At 36.5% G+C, this 15473-nt stretch overlaps 1 protein-coding gene across 2 annotated transcripts in view; it reads right to left on the bottom strand.

Moving 5' to 3' along the window:
* Positions 1–15473, bottom strand: part of PRKD1 (protein kinase D1) — a 118624-nt gene that overhangs the window by 62001 nt on the left and 41150 nt on the right. The gene's annotated exons all lie outside the window — the stretch shown is intronic.

Here is a 15473-nt window from a genome sequence, read left to right as displayed (position 1 = left end):
CCCTTCCATGTACAATCACATCTGCAGAGCCCACCTGATTTTGGCAGGTACAAATTGATGGAAAATAATACAGTCCTTGAAAAATGTTGTTCAATCATATATCACTGTGTTTCTTGCCAACTTAAGAATTTGTAACGTAAAATAGTTAATCGTGAATAAGGGATGCCAATTAAGGAGGGGAATACGTTTGTTGAGTAACGATGGTTATTTGCTAATTTCATCCCCTATTATTCTACTTTCCCTATTTCAGCTGAATAAAGTTGTGCTGACGCTCATTTTTTTATGCCAAATAGACTTCCGTCTAAGAGCTGTTTTGTTTTTCTAGCATAATTTTTCAAAAAATAAATGATAGGTCTTAAAGATTACGGGGATACTTCCCTATACAGATTAAAAGCATAATAACGTGCTAAGCTGGCTACTAGTTCAGAGCCAGTTCTATTATGGTAATAATTGTCCTCTGGCAGAAACAGAATGAACAGATGCAAAAGGAAGAGCTCTATCTATGTGGCTTCATTTTAAATTCAGAAAATGGCGAATGAACTTCCCATGCAAAAACAGATATCTAAATGTTCATAGTATAACATATGATCTTGAATTTATCCCAAAAGATATCTGTCAAGAAACCTTTGCATCAAAACCTTTGTTTAATAAACAAATTTTTTAAAAAATCCAATTATTCTACATCGAGAATCTGGTAACATCTAGCCCCAAGTGTCTAATTCTCTCACAATCTCAAATTGTTCTACATCGTATAATATTAGAAAATAAATCAATGTTTTTGGCATTCATAAAATTTTGTGAACCATGTGAAAAATCTGAATTTCAAAAACATGACAATCCTGTGTGATTTTTGTCATTTAATTCTTTAAAAATATATAATTTAATTTTTGGGACTATAGGTGCTATTTTGCTAAAGTTTAATGTAAAAATACATTTGTCAAAACTTTAGCGATGAAAACAATTTACTCTGGAGTCAATGAATGGAGACTATAAGTCTAGTCTAAGAATCATGACCGAAAAGAGGCTTCAAGGGGCTTGCAATTGGTCTAACGATAAAATAAACATTTTAAAAGCTAATTAGTAAGTGACAGAAGATAATGAACTTCCTTTAGATTTGATACTGTATATCAGGGGTGTCCAAACTTGGGAACTTTAAGAACTTTAAGCATGGCTGGCTGGGGAATTCTGGGAGTTGAAGTCCACAAGTCTTAAAGTTCCCAAGTTTGGACATCCCTGCTGTACATCTACCTCGATCAAATTTATATGGCTACCCATGTGACAGAAAGTGACTCTGGGCAGCATACAATGCTCCTGAAAGTAGAGTCAATGGAAATTTTGAATCATCCAGGTCATGATTCTGAACTGAAGAAGCTTCTTGGATAAAAAGTAAAACGTTTTCAAAAAAGAAAGTCCAGTTACCTTTTGGAAAAAAGTTCTCAAAAAACAGTAAAATTAAGAACACTGAAGCAGATTCCATTAAGAACTGTAAGATTTATTTCCAACTAAATAGACCCAGGTATAGGGCTCATTTTTTTAAAAAAATCATCATGCAATCAAACAATAATTAATGTATAGATATATACACATAACTATATTTACAAACAGAGGCTTAAAGATATAAAATGCATTTTGTGAACCTCTGGACTTCAAAACTGAAATACTGTCTATGTTGACTCCATTCATGACATGCTATACATAGATTTGATTTCTAAAAGTACTAACTTTCAGCTTTCAATGGAGTATATTTTAGCACTGAATAAACAATGAAGGTTTTTCAAAATGCAACTGAGAACTTACAAAGTCAAAATGTGACATGAATTGAGAGTTTTCATTTTCTTATCCACTGTGTATTACTTAGAGTGTAAATGACCTCTCGGTTTGCATGCATATAGAAACCACGGCTCCGTTTTCTAAGAAGGCAGGAAGGCTTTACAAAATGTGTTCTCTCTTTTAAGATAAGTGATCAATTCTTTTCCTGCAGAAGAACAACAGGATTTTCCACCATTATAATTTTATATGGCATGGCTGGGATTTGAATGATGGTATTCTATACTGAATTCCACCACTCAGTTTCACTGTTCAGCTGACCTTTCCATTTTTCTCTACCTCTCCTTTTTCCACCTACCTTAGCTTATTAGTTCCCTGCTGATTTCACTCAGTTTTCTAAAGTTAATTACTCTCATTGAGTTCTGCTGTTGCCCTGTTTTCACAAAAGCTTCATAATTCTCTTCATTCTTCATGCTTTGGTGATATAGTACTTTCTTTGTTTTAAGGGTCCCCCCCCCATAAAATTTAAATTATCTGTTTTGGTTCTTTTCCTCTCAATTTCCTTCTTCCCTTGGAGTCTTTCAGAACCAAAAGCCTGTTATAGCTTTCCTTTCACTCTTAGCAGGGCAAAAACCTGCAACCTCTTTTCTTTCAGCTTTTACATTCTTTCTTTTGGTAGGACAAGGATGAATTTGGCTTGCTAAAATGAAAAGCTTTTGTTCTTTATAGTGCTGTGACAAATTTTGCCACCTACTTTCAAGCAAATCTTTAGTCCTATAAAATACATTGTTTTTTACTGCCTTTTTTTTCAGAGAGGGAAGAATTTCTTTTTAAATCATTGCAGGGGTGGCAAGAAAGGTTATTTTTGCACTGTTAAATGCATAAGGTGGCAAAGAAGCCTTTTCTCTCACACTTTAACACTAAAAATGCCTCAAGTGTGTTTAAAGCACAGCAATACTTAACTCATACAACTTTTTAAGTCAGAGTACTTCCCAGAGAAATCACATAAAGAGAATTAAGCCTGAATATCAACATTGTGGAGGGACGTGGTGGCTCAGTGGCTGAGACGCTGAGCTTCTCGACTAAAAAGGTCGGCAGTTCAGCAGTTTAAATCCCTAGCGACACGTAACGGAGTGAACTCCCGTTACTTGTCCCAGCTTCTGCCAACCTAGAAGTTCAAAAGCACATAAAAAATGCAAGTAGAAAAATAGGGAGCACCTTGGTGCGAAGGTAGCAGTGTTCCATGCGCCTTCAGCATTTAGTCATGCCAGCCACGTGACCACGGAGACGTCTTCGGACAGCGCTGGCTCTTCAGCTTTGAAACAGAGATGAGCACCGCCCCCTAGAGTCAGCAACGACTAGCACTATAAGTGCAAGGGGAAACTTTATCTATCAACATTGTATCTTCATACTTGGCTACCATTCTCTGCTTTAATTTCTTGGAATGATCTTGTGATTTCATAATGTTGTGTCACAACTTGACTAGTGCAGAAAATATTAACAGAAGTTCTTACCACCAGTAAAGCACAAGAAGCAGTTTTAATGTAAAAAAAAAAGATATCCAATCACTTAAGTACAATCTCTTCATTTCCATTGGATATTTCTAAATAAATTATTCTGTTTTCACTTCCCTTTATATTTTGGGTGAATAATCCATATTTTGGAAATTAGCTACATCTTCCAGTTTTCCCTTTCACTGTGGCGTTGCATACCACACTTATAAATGTTGTTTATTCCAGTAGTTTATCATTATGTAAGATTATGTAAGAGTCATTTCATTACAAGATGGGTGGCAAATAAGAGGGGGGGGGAGGGAGGGAGGGAGAAGATTTAATATACAAATAGCTCACTGTATTCCTTTTATTAGTTGCTACAAATAGTTATTCCCAAGTCTGGAATTCTCAGCAGATCCAGAGTATGAATGTTAAGTTTTATCCTTATACTTTTTGCTCCATATACATAGGTTAATGAAATATGCCAATTCAGTCTGTCTTTTTGGAAATTATTCTCCTCTACTGATCTATAAAGACCTTTCCTAGTCTTTTCCTTTATTTGCTAAAGGCTGCAACTCTATCTCTATTTTACTTTGATACAAGCTTCTTGGAATTTAATGAAAGTTATTTTTCACAGAACTTTATTTAAACTCAACTGTCTCTTATCTCTGTGTATCTACTTGCTTACTTTTTCTTTGTACTTTTACTGTATCTATTTATCTATCTGTAGGCCTTTCTTTAAATTGTGCCCTTTATTTTCTCTGTTCCTTAAATATTAACCTGTGACCCTTATGCTATTTTCTATGTATGCTTTCACTTGTCCTACCCCATTCTACCTGGAAAAGTCATTCCCCTGAGAAATTCAGAAAATTCCTTTTTTAGCCTTACTTTTATACAAATATCACATATTCTTCTCTTGCATTTTGTTCTTTATTAGATTTATCATCCCCTATTCATCACTTATTTTGTTTTTTAGCATCACATAAATGAAAAATCCATTTGTTTTTTCTCAAGTTTAAAAACATTAATTGTAGGATCGCAGGCTGAGGTTTCTACATACCTCATAATATGGGAATAAAATCAATGAGGACAAGACAATACAGATGGAAAATAATCATCTTGTGTGAATAACATGTTTTTACTTTTACTTTGTTTAAATTTAGATGTAATTTTCTTTCTTTCTTTCTTTCTTTCTTTTTAATCTTTGGCACTAATATAATTCAAGGTTTTAATCTTTTCTTCCTTTCAGTTTTAGAAAACTCCTTGATATATTTCGTCTAATTCTATAATGCTAGGAATCATGAATTGTTTTGCAATTGCATCTCCATTCAGTTATCTAAATGAAATTCTAAAATAGTTCAACACTATAAGGAAATACATTCATACAGTATCCAATATCCATGTTTTGGTAAACTAATATTATCACATCTCCACACCTGATACCCACAATAAATTAAAAATATATATTTGATTCCTAGACAATATAATCATGGCCCTACTAGATTGAATTAAGTCCAGCTGTGATGGCATAATAGTTAGAATGTAGCATTGCAGGCAAATTCTGCCCATAGCTAGGAGTTCGATCCTGACCAACTTAAGGTTGACTCAGCATTCCATCCTTCTGCGGTTGGTAAAATGAGCACCCAGACTGTTGGGGCAATATTCTGACTCTACAGCACTCACTTAGAGAGCGCTGTAAAGCACTATGAAGCAGTATATAAGTCTATTGCTACCCATCTCTGGATCTTGTTGCAACAGCGACATACCTTCCAGAAAGTCCTCATAGAAATATAGGACCTCAAAAATAAGAGTGTTTTTCCACTATTCAGACCCAACTGATATTCTACAATATATTTCCACTGAGTAAAAACTCATTCAGAATCACCATAATTCTGTCTCTTTTCAAGCCAATTAAACTAAAGGCCAACAGCACATTCTTAAATTAAATATGTGCTGTAAGGAACTTGCTGTTCCTCTGCAGAATCTTTTACGAATCCAATATTCTCATCAGCAATGCAGCCTGAGAAATAACTTTGATATCCCTGATGATACTAATGGTCATCAGATAATGTCTAAATCATAACTATTTCTGACTCTGTGTCTGGAAAATACAAGGAAAGGATAACCACGGGAAAACCTTTGTATGCTGTGATCCCTTTACATAAGTTTTCACATAAAGCTGTTCTCTATTCTTTATTTGTTTTGTTTTGTTTTTCTTATTTCCCGTCTCCATAATTTGATAATGTGTCATCTGAAATATTTATTTCATGTTTTGTTCCTTTTTCTTTCTATTTATATCTTTTTTCAAGCCACTCATAAAATCGCCTCCATGTCCTGTAGTACACTGATTCTTCTTTTCCTTTATTCTCAATGTCAACCTGTTCATTTCTGCACAGACATTAATCTCCTTTATTACCTCCCTTTCCGATGTGATTTTATCTGCTTTCCAGTTTTGTGCAAATACAATTCTAGCTGCTGTTATTATTTGTACAATCAAATATGAATTTTCTTTACTATATTTGTCTGGTAGAACACCCAACAAAAATACCTCTGGCTTAAACTCTACAGATTGAAGCTGTTCTTTATTCATTCACAACAATTCCAATTCCATTTAGTCTGCCTTAATTTTCAGAAGTTTCAAAGTGGAAGGTTGACAAGTCATTCTGACAGTGGATTTCCAGTCATCCTTTAGTTGCCATGGAAGCCAAAGCAAAGGCTTTGTAAAATATTAAACATTTATAGGCAGAACAAATAAACACATCACTTGAAAGCAGAACAAACACGTCCCTTGAAACAACTCAATAGAAAAGGTGTGTGTGTGTGTGTGTGTGTGTGTGTTTTCTTTTTTAAAAAAATCAATTAATAGAATAAGATGTTATATTGTAGATAATGTAATAAAACAGTACAGAAAACAAACAATTGTATAATCCGATGCTAATGGGAAACTCATTCTTTGGAGAAAGAGTACGCTCTTCCTAATAGTAAATTAAATAATTCTTTAGTATTTATACATTCTTCCGAATTTGCAATGCAATTTTCTGAAAAAAATACTTTCAAAAATGTTGGTATTAAGGAGAATTGTCATACAAAAGTATGTTACTTAGAAAATATGTCTATTAAGCAAAGAATTTTAAAAAAAGGCTCATATTAGAAAAAAATAAGTACAAAATGTGTATTGATTTCTATATGAACTCCTTTGATTAAAAATATACAAATTATAGGCTTGTACAGATCATTCCACTGGGGTTAATACTGATGTTATCTCTTAACATCAGGATTAAAATTAAACAGATGGCTAGGTTGCTCAGTGGCTAAGATGCTGAGCTTGTCAATCAGAAAGGTCGGCAGTTCAGCAGTTCGAATCCCTAGTATAGGTCTCCTGGGTGAGCAGGGGATTGGACTAGAGGACCTCCAAGATCCCTTCCAACTGTTACTGTTAATTTAATAATTTAATCTCTGTTTGTCTTGGTATTGATTGCTGGTGAGGAAGTGAATAGTATTTTTGTTTCCTAATCAAGGAACTGACAAGAAGAAAACTACACTCCCACCAACACTGACAGGGCGATCCATAGTATATACACAGTATATATAAACCTTCCTCCCTTCTTTCAGGGAAGATGTTATCTAATTAGGGTAAGAAACCAAGCTCAGAGAGCACCAAGGACTCCACAAAAAATATTTTAGAGACAAAATGACTCACTCACAGTGAAGGTAGCAAATTCAATATGCAATAGCTATGAATAAACGCAAACTATATGCTGGAAATCATTAGAAAAAGAACTGAAAATATAAAGGAGTGATTGCTTATATGCCATCAAATCAATGTTAACTCTGACAAACAACATATACTTTTTCTGGATGATCTTTCCCCAAATTGGTTCCTTGTTTATACTGACTGTCATGGGAAAAATTATTACGTGCATGGTTCTGATCATTGTAGATGTAAGCATATTATGGCACCTAAGCTTCCTTTTCAATACTTTTGTGGTTACTCTACTGAACACTAGTCTGTGGCATATTTCTTAGCTTCTGGTTCCATTGCTAATGGAGCCTAAAAGACAGAGTTTATGCACTATTTCAATACCTTCATTGTCAATTATTTCGGACTGATTCCTGTTTTAGCCCCATTTTTTCACCGTTCTCCTTCACTTTCATTAGCAGAGTTTGCAGATCATTTCCATTTTCAGTTATCAGAATGGTTTCCTCTACATAATGCAATTTATTGATGTTTCTTCCTCCAGTTTTAAAAACATACTCATCTTCTTCCAATCCAACTACCCTCAATAGCTGTTCAGCATATAAACTGAATAAATCATGAGACCATAAAACCTTTTATCTTTCCTTTACTGATTTAGAGCTAATCTGTTTCATTGTGTTCCATTTTGACTGTGGTTTCTTTTCTTTATATGTCTATAAGTATTAGTTTTGCATATGGATAATTGAATATTTCCCTTTTTCCTAAGGACATTCCACAGCTTTGCCTACTGAAAAATGAAAACTAAAAAACAGCCAACATAGTTTCAATATTCAAAAAGAGAAAGGAGAAGGAAAACTACCACCTGATTAATATTTGTACTGGGCAAGATACTGAAAAAACTGCATCCAGATTAGAGTTAAAATAGTTGCAATGTACTTGCCCCTACTCTTCCTTTCCCTTTAATTAAAATCCTACACTAAGTCACCCTAAGCATTTGACGAAATGAGCTGCAGCTCACAAATGTTTAAGGCTTTTAATTACCTTTGTTAATTAGAAATGGTACTACCAGATCTTTCCTATTTAGGGTACTGTGTCCAGGTGAGGGGCACCCTGCTTTAAAAGGGGCACAGAGAACCTATAAGGATTTCAGAGAACTGCCAGTTTGGTACAATGTCTGAAAAACAAGCTTTATGAAGAATAGTAATGAGATGTATATCTTGTAAAGGGGAAGACTGAGAGGAGATCTGCAACTATCTAAAAAGGTTTCACATGCAGAAAGCAGACATGAAATCCTCTTATCTTCGCTACCGATTTGGAACCGGGAGCATGCTCATGGGTGGCACTTCTATGCATGTGCAGAACCTTCTGCGCATGCAAAGAGCATCCATGATGATGTCTGGGTGGGTGGGTAGCTGGCCAGAGCCTCCCGCCACTGCAGCTACTGGTTCGTCCAAACCAGGGCGAACTGGCAAAATGCCACCTCTGGCAGAAAGGATCTATACACTGGATGGAATTGTTTGACAGTAAGATTTATTAGGCAGTGGGACAATGTGCCTAGTAGTAGTGGATTACCTCCTAATGTGAAGTTTTCAAACAGGGACTAGAGGACTATTTATCAGGAATAGTTGTCTGAATTAAACTAAACGATCAATAAGGTCATGTGAAAATCATACCTTATATGACCTACCTATCCATATTTCTCAACATTATCTTTGTTGAGATAACGTTTTCTATCAACATAGAAAAGAATCAAAGTAACCATAAATTTACATAAATGTGCATAAATTTAAACCTACATAATTAAACTTATATAAATTTAAGGTTGTCAGAAATGTAACCAGCAAGAATAAAATAATGTTGTGAATAGAGAATTAAAGCAATCAATAAAGGGCTGATTATTTAACAGGACAAGAATGGGAAAACAACAGTGCAGGAAATGAAAAAAATGTTAGAAAATGACAGGGTTGCAAGGCTTTTGAGATAAAATAACAAAACTTTTAAACTATAACTGGGCACTTTTTATGAGCCCAGAATACCGTCTGATCCCAGTCCATGAAATAAATTTCAAATGGTGTAACTTAATTTATAGATTTATCATACCTAAAAAAAAAAGTGGCTCCAGGTAGCAATTAAAACCTCTTTGAGAAAGAAGGCAATCCCACATTTCTAAAAATGTTATCTACTTTATGATAATAATTATACTTTAATCATAAATTTCTCTCTCATAAATAACATGGGTTGGACTAATAAAGGCACCCACATGAAAATCACTGGTAGACTTATTATACCTTATGGCTGAGCAGAGATGAAATAACTTTATTCCTACACAGAAGATTTATTCCAACACAAAAGTGGAAGAGGGTTTTTGTTCCACATGCTTTTTGGAACTAGAAGGCAGATGCTTTACATAGCTAAGGGCCCACAACATTAAGACTGGGACCATACACAAAACAAACCCATACTTTCTCTCCAAATAAAGCACAGGTAGTCCTCAACTACAAGGGGTGCACTGGCTCAATGGCTAAGATACTTCAGCTTGTCGATCAGAAAGGTTGGCAGTTCGGCAGTTCGAATCCCTAGCACCGCATAACTGATTGAGCTCCCATTACTTGTCCCAGCTTCTGCCAACCTAGCAGTTCAAAAGCACATAAAAATGCAAGTAGAAAAATAGGGACCACTTTGGTGGGAAGAAAACAGCATTCCGTGCGCCTTCAGTGTTTAGTCATTCTGGCCACATGACCACAGAGACGTCTTCGGACAGTACTGGCTCTTCAGCTTTGAAAAGGAAATGAGCAACACCCTCTAGTGTTAAGAATGACTAGCATATATGTGCAACGGGAACTTTTACCTTTTAGTTCTCAACTAATGACCACAATTGGGAGTAGGATTCATAAGTCATTGCAGTCGTAAGTCATCACGTGACCAGATCGAATTTTGAGGCCATTTTTACAACAGTCATAAGTTGAGTCATATGATCATAAATTGACTCATCTGGTTGTAAGTGTGAATCCAGATTAACCAACGACAGGTTCGCAATCACATGTCCACAGAATTTTGCAAGCAGTGATAAATGTGATCTGGTTGCCAAGTGCCTGAATTTCAATCATGTGGCCATGGGGGTCGGGCAGTGCTCATAAGTTCAAATAAAGATCTGAACAGCTGCTGTCATTAATTTGCACCATGAGGGTTCGAGGACTATCTTCACTAGAAAAAGACTCAATTACAGTAAAATGTAAGGATTTGAAAGCACCAAAAATCATTAAATCACAGTTTGGCTGCCAAACATCAGGCCAAATCCTGAGACCACTGCAGAGGAAACTTTAGAAGCTGTAGAAGATGTTGGGAAAAAGGTCTCACATAGTACCTAATTTTGACCTCTGTGACACTTTGGCAGTGTGGCTTCCACAGGGAAAAGGGATTACCCACTCCTGATTTCAACAAAGCCAATATATTACATAGAAGAGATTGAAGAAGGAAGAAGAAAGGAATTGTTTATTTGATTTTTGAGCCCCTCTAGTCATGTGACTATGGTGCATTTTGTCCAAACAGACAAATCCTTGCTTCCCAAGGGGATACAATCTACCTATAAGAAAGAGAAAAACACTGAGAAAAAGGAAATAATGTGGCCATCTATCTCTCTATTTATAGATCTCTCTCTATTTCAAGCAGAGTTTAAGAGGAAAAGATCAAAATTACATAGGAGAAATCAATCTGGGAGGGTCTTGAAGAATGGAGAGGTAGCACCATATGAGGTTTCATACAGGGTTGTAAAGTAAAATGTATATTATGTTAGTCACCATGTTTGTATTAAAATGTTAAGAATTTTTGTTTTCTTTTAAACTTTAGACTGTATTTAAAAGTCCTTTAAAGAACAGCTTTGTAGTAAATATTCTGAAATGAACACTTAAGCCTACACATCTGCATTCAGCTGAAACTATTATTCTTAGTTGATTATCAAAAAGAATAGAAGCACATTCTTTTGGTACAATGTAGATTCTCTCTTTCTTTCTTTTTTTTTTTACAAAACAGGACATTCATGCCACATTCTTTTCTGCCCTTCAGTGTTTCCTTGGGGTTTGCAACTATTTAAAATCTGAGTTCCTTTCCTCCCCAGGAATATGGAGTTGTTTCATACAATAAAACTGTTGACATATTATATACTCAGTTTGATGATGGGTGGAAACACAGCCACCCCCAGTCAATCGTCACTAACTTCAGAATAGTTGACAACAAAATTCCATTCATGCTGTTTGTGACTCATGCTATGAAGCTTTAAAATTATTTGTAATAAGTAAATTCATACAGTTATTCTCAAATGAATGGCTCTATTTTAGTATTCACTAATACATATTTCAGCCTAACACCCAAACAACTTCATTCTGCAGATCTTTTACATAATAATTTAGCACTTAATTGTAATTCTTGCTTATGTCTTACTCCTTCTTAAATAAAATTGGGATTGGAATTAACAAAAATCTGTAACAGAGAAAAATCCCACTCTATATTTGTTGCATGATTCACTAATCTGAACATGAATGTTGAGAGGATTAAGAAAAGAGGTTAGTAATTTATACTAAAACCAGGACCTCTGACATCTTAAAATGATCCATTTATATTCAATTTGGATACAGAAAAACAACCAGTTCCATCAAATCAGGATGAAAGGAGACAAGACCACACCACATATACATGCAGACACAAAATCGCAACTTTGTATAAGTAATTAACTTGACTGTACAAGGGCTCTTAATAATCAATGAATTTCTTGCATCTCATACCAATACAATAATTTCATTCGCTCATTCATTCATTTTGTCAAAACAAATATTACTCTGATAATTAGTTGATTATAAACAAATGTTAAAATGTTCTCCCAAATAACATTTTCTAACTAATAATTAGCACCTTGAACTGCACCCATTTTGCTTTAGCAAGCTTTGGAAACATTGCTTTATAAAATTGTACATCCATAGCAGTGGTGGATTGCAGGTGGTATGCCCCGGTATGGGTGTATGGGTTCCTGCTAGGAGCACCAGGTATCGTTCCGGTATGCTCCGGAGGGCCCACCCGCCTGTCCTCCTTGCCTGTATTTGAGCTCTTCGGCGCTTCCACACATGTGCATGGCACATATGGTGCCTGCGTGACACTCTGCGGAGCAGCTGGAGCATCGTAGATGTGTCGCAGGAGGTGTCACAGGAGGTATGTATGCATGTGCGTGCTGCGCATGTTCATGTGGTGGATGCCGGGCCCCTTTGCACTGTACCGGTTGCAACAGGATCCGGAACCCACCACTGATCCATCAGTGACGTGTGGTGAGGTTTATGGCTGGTGAGGCTGGCGACGTCATCAGGAAGGCGGGGAATGGGACCACGTGTGCTGGAGGCTGAGGCTGCCTCAGCCTCCAGCACACGTGATCCCACTCCCGCCTCCCTGAGCGCGCTTCGCCGGCTCGTGCTCCACGATCCCCAACAGCAGCTGCTTTTCAGTGCTTTTCTGTGTGCCTGGCATTTAGGACATCCGGCTATCTACCTAAACGCCAGATGCACAGAAAAGCACTGAAAAACACTTCGGCTCCAAGCCACTTCGTCTTGATGACATCGCCGCAGCTGCTGGGCACGGCCAGACGGAGGTAACCAGAGTGGCGACGAGGGGTCTGAGCGGACGAAAGAGTGAGTGAGCGAGCGATGGAGGATCAGGCAGCCTGATCCTCGGTCGCTCGTCCGCCGGACTGCCTCGGCGCCACTCTGGCTACCTCCGTCCGTCTGCACATGGCAGCTGCAGCGACATCATCAAGACGAAGTCCAGCAGAGACAGAAATGCTGTCGGTGCTCCCGGACTTCGTCTTGATGATGAAGCCACAGAAGCGACTGGGGAACGACGAGAACCTTCCTGCCTCTGCTGGACTTCACACGCTCCTGGCGACTGCAATATACATCCAGAAGCAGCTTTTGTGGCTAATGGGGTTTGGGCTTCCAGCCCAACAGCCCCTGCCACTTCTGGACATCTATTGCAGTAGCGAGGAGCACGCAAAATACAGTGGAGGCAGGAAGGTTATTGGCGCTTCCGAGAACCCTCCTGCCTCCGCCGGTTGCCCAGCTGGCACCACCCCATGCGCGCTCCTCCTCCTCCTCCCTCCTCTTCACTCCCCAAAGGCTCTTCTCCTTACTGGAGCTTAGTGGGAGCCATGTAAAAAGGATGGGAGGAAATCTATATTATTATTATATATTATTATTTCATGATGAGAGGTGAGGCTCTGCCTCCCCTGCCTCCCCTGACCGCACGTCCCTGTAAGTCATTATTTTGTATGATCAGCCTGAAACAGAAATGCTGGATGCAAGCTTTCAAAATTTTGATTGAATTTTTCAAAATTCAATTTCTATACCCAGCCAACTTAACTATGTGACTCTAGGTGATTTACAATTCTAAAATTTAATAAAATTAAATTATAATTAAAACAATGAAAACATCCATAAAATAAACGAGTACAAATAGCAGCTGTGATTATATCCTATATCTTATCTATACAGAAATATTTAAGCCTTGCTAGTCAAGAAGAATCTATTAAGAACTACTGGAAACAACAGTATTTACTTTAATTGATGAAATAAACTCACTTTGTATTCATTCCATTACTTTTAAGAATTTTGAATTTTACTCCCTACAAAGACTTTCTCACAAGTTGATTTCTTATCATTATCTTTATTGCTTCTCAGAAGCCCCTTCACTAATTTACGAAACTCTTCTCCTTTGTAAATCCAAGAGAAGAAAACAATCCAAGTCACTCTTCTGATTTGTTATTGCTATATCTTCTTTGTCAAGGCATCAACCAGTTTAAATCCAGCATGTCATCTTTGACCCAATTATTCTTATTCTGACATATTTAAAACTATATTCAAATCCACATTCAAATCAGCCTCACTCTGTTTTATCCAGTAAAATCAATTCTTCCACAACTTCAATTTTATAATAGCAGACAATCTCAAGATTCATTTCTGAATGTGTTGCTTGAATTCTTTCACACTGAAATAATGTTGCCCCATTCTGTATTAATGGGGCTGTGCTCCTTTAATTAGTAACTTTATTTCTTTTTGGTTCCGTCTTGCCAACCTTCAAAAAACCTTATCACATTCATTATCTGTTCACCGGGTCTTCTTTCCACTGCAGTTCTTGGCTCAGCCTCAGTCCATCATTATGCCCCATTACTTTGTCAAAACAGTTTCTTTTCTTATGAGTAGCTACTTGCCTTGCAATTGAGTTAATTTTTGACCACAAAACTTTCTGTTGTACATTATCATAAGGTAGCAGGCAAGAAATATATAATCTCATATGTTACATTGCATTCTTTTTCAGGTAATGCCTTTTCAGGAGGATGTGTGCTTGTTAATCATTATGCCAGCTTAAAATGCTCCATGCATGCTCTTGTTGTTAATTTATTCAGCACACATGTCAGCACCAAAGCAGGTATTTTGAAATAATTATATCAAATAAAGTCATATCTTCTTTCTCTCTACTTCGCTTCATGATTGTCTGAGTACAAATGGAGCCAGGAGATCTCTGCACCCATCCCTTATGTAAATCTCATTTCTGTAGAGTCTGAGCCAATCATGATATTCACAAATGGATTCATCACCATGTGGAAGGTTTTTTTTCTTGTTTTATTATTTAAAAAGTATATTTTATAGTCAAGTGCTTAGTTAACAATTTAACATCTATGGGAATCATGATGTTCATTATGTTTTTAATTACTTTAAGAACAACGTCTTGCAACATTGGAAAAATTTATGAGATTTTCATTGTTCTGATGAGATATCAAGGTTGAGATCACTGAAATCTTTGGTGATGTATTCCGTTTAAAGACATTTTAATAAACAAGCCTTGTAACTATACCATGATATAAGATTGGATTTAGCCTGATGCTAAAAAGATTATTGACTTCTATTTTGGCATTATTTGTCAATCCATTTATTATGCCTTACTTAAGGAACTATGTTTGCTTTAACTTGAAATGTGAATTCAGCCCTAATTTCCAGATTGCCTAACTAATGTGAGAGGTTAAATAGGTTTAATAGAACTGTTAATGACCTCAAAGACAGAACAAGATTGAACAAGAAAACCACCTGCATTACTCAGGCAAATTTAAGGGAATGAAATAGAATTGTTATATAGCCAATATTCCAAACACATAAAATTTCCAAAAAATATGTTTAAAAGAGTATGATATAGTCTCACAGTTATGTTATTTCCTTGGTCAGAAAAGGTCATTCACAAGCTAAGCAATGCAGTTTTAGTGCCCAAATCAAAACCATGGAAGTCTGAATGCACCATGAATTTTGAATTAGCCTTATTTATATTTATATGGAAGGAACCAACAATTCATGAGTGGGGGGAAAAAAGAACATAAGCACAACAAAGAATGTTCTTTCTGCACCAACTCAAAAAGCTTAAACTGCCCAAGGAGCTGCTGATGAATCATTGAGTCTGTCATCTGCACCTCTATAACTGTCTGGTTTGGCTCT

This window comes from Natrix helvetica, assembly GCF_964273705.1.
Source record: "Natrix helvetica genome assembly, chromosome: 1".
Taxonomy (NCBI): Eukaryota; Metazoa; Chordata; class Lepidosauria; order Squamata; family Natricidae; genus Natrix; species Natrix helvetica.
Note: the sequence above shows the minus strand (reverse complement) of the source record. Positions and strands in the feature narration are given on the sequence as shown.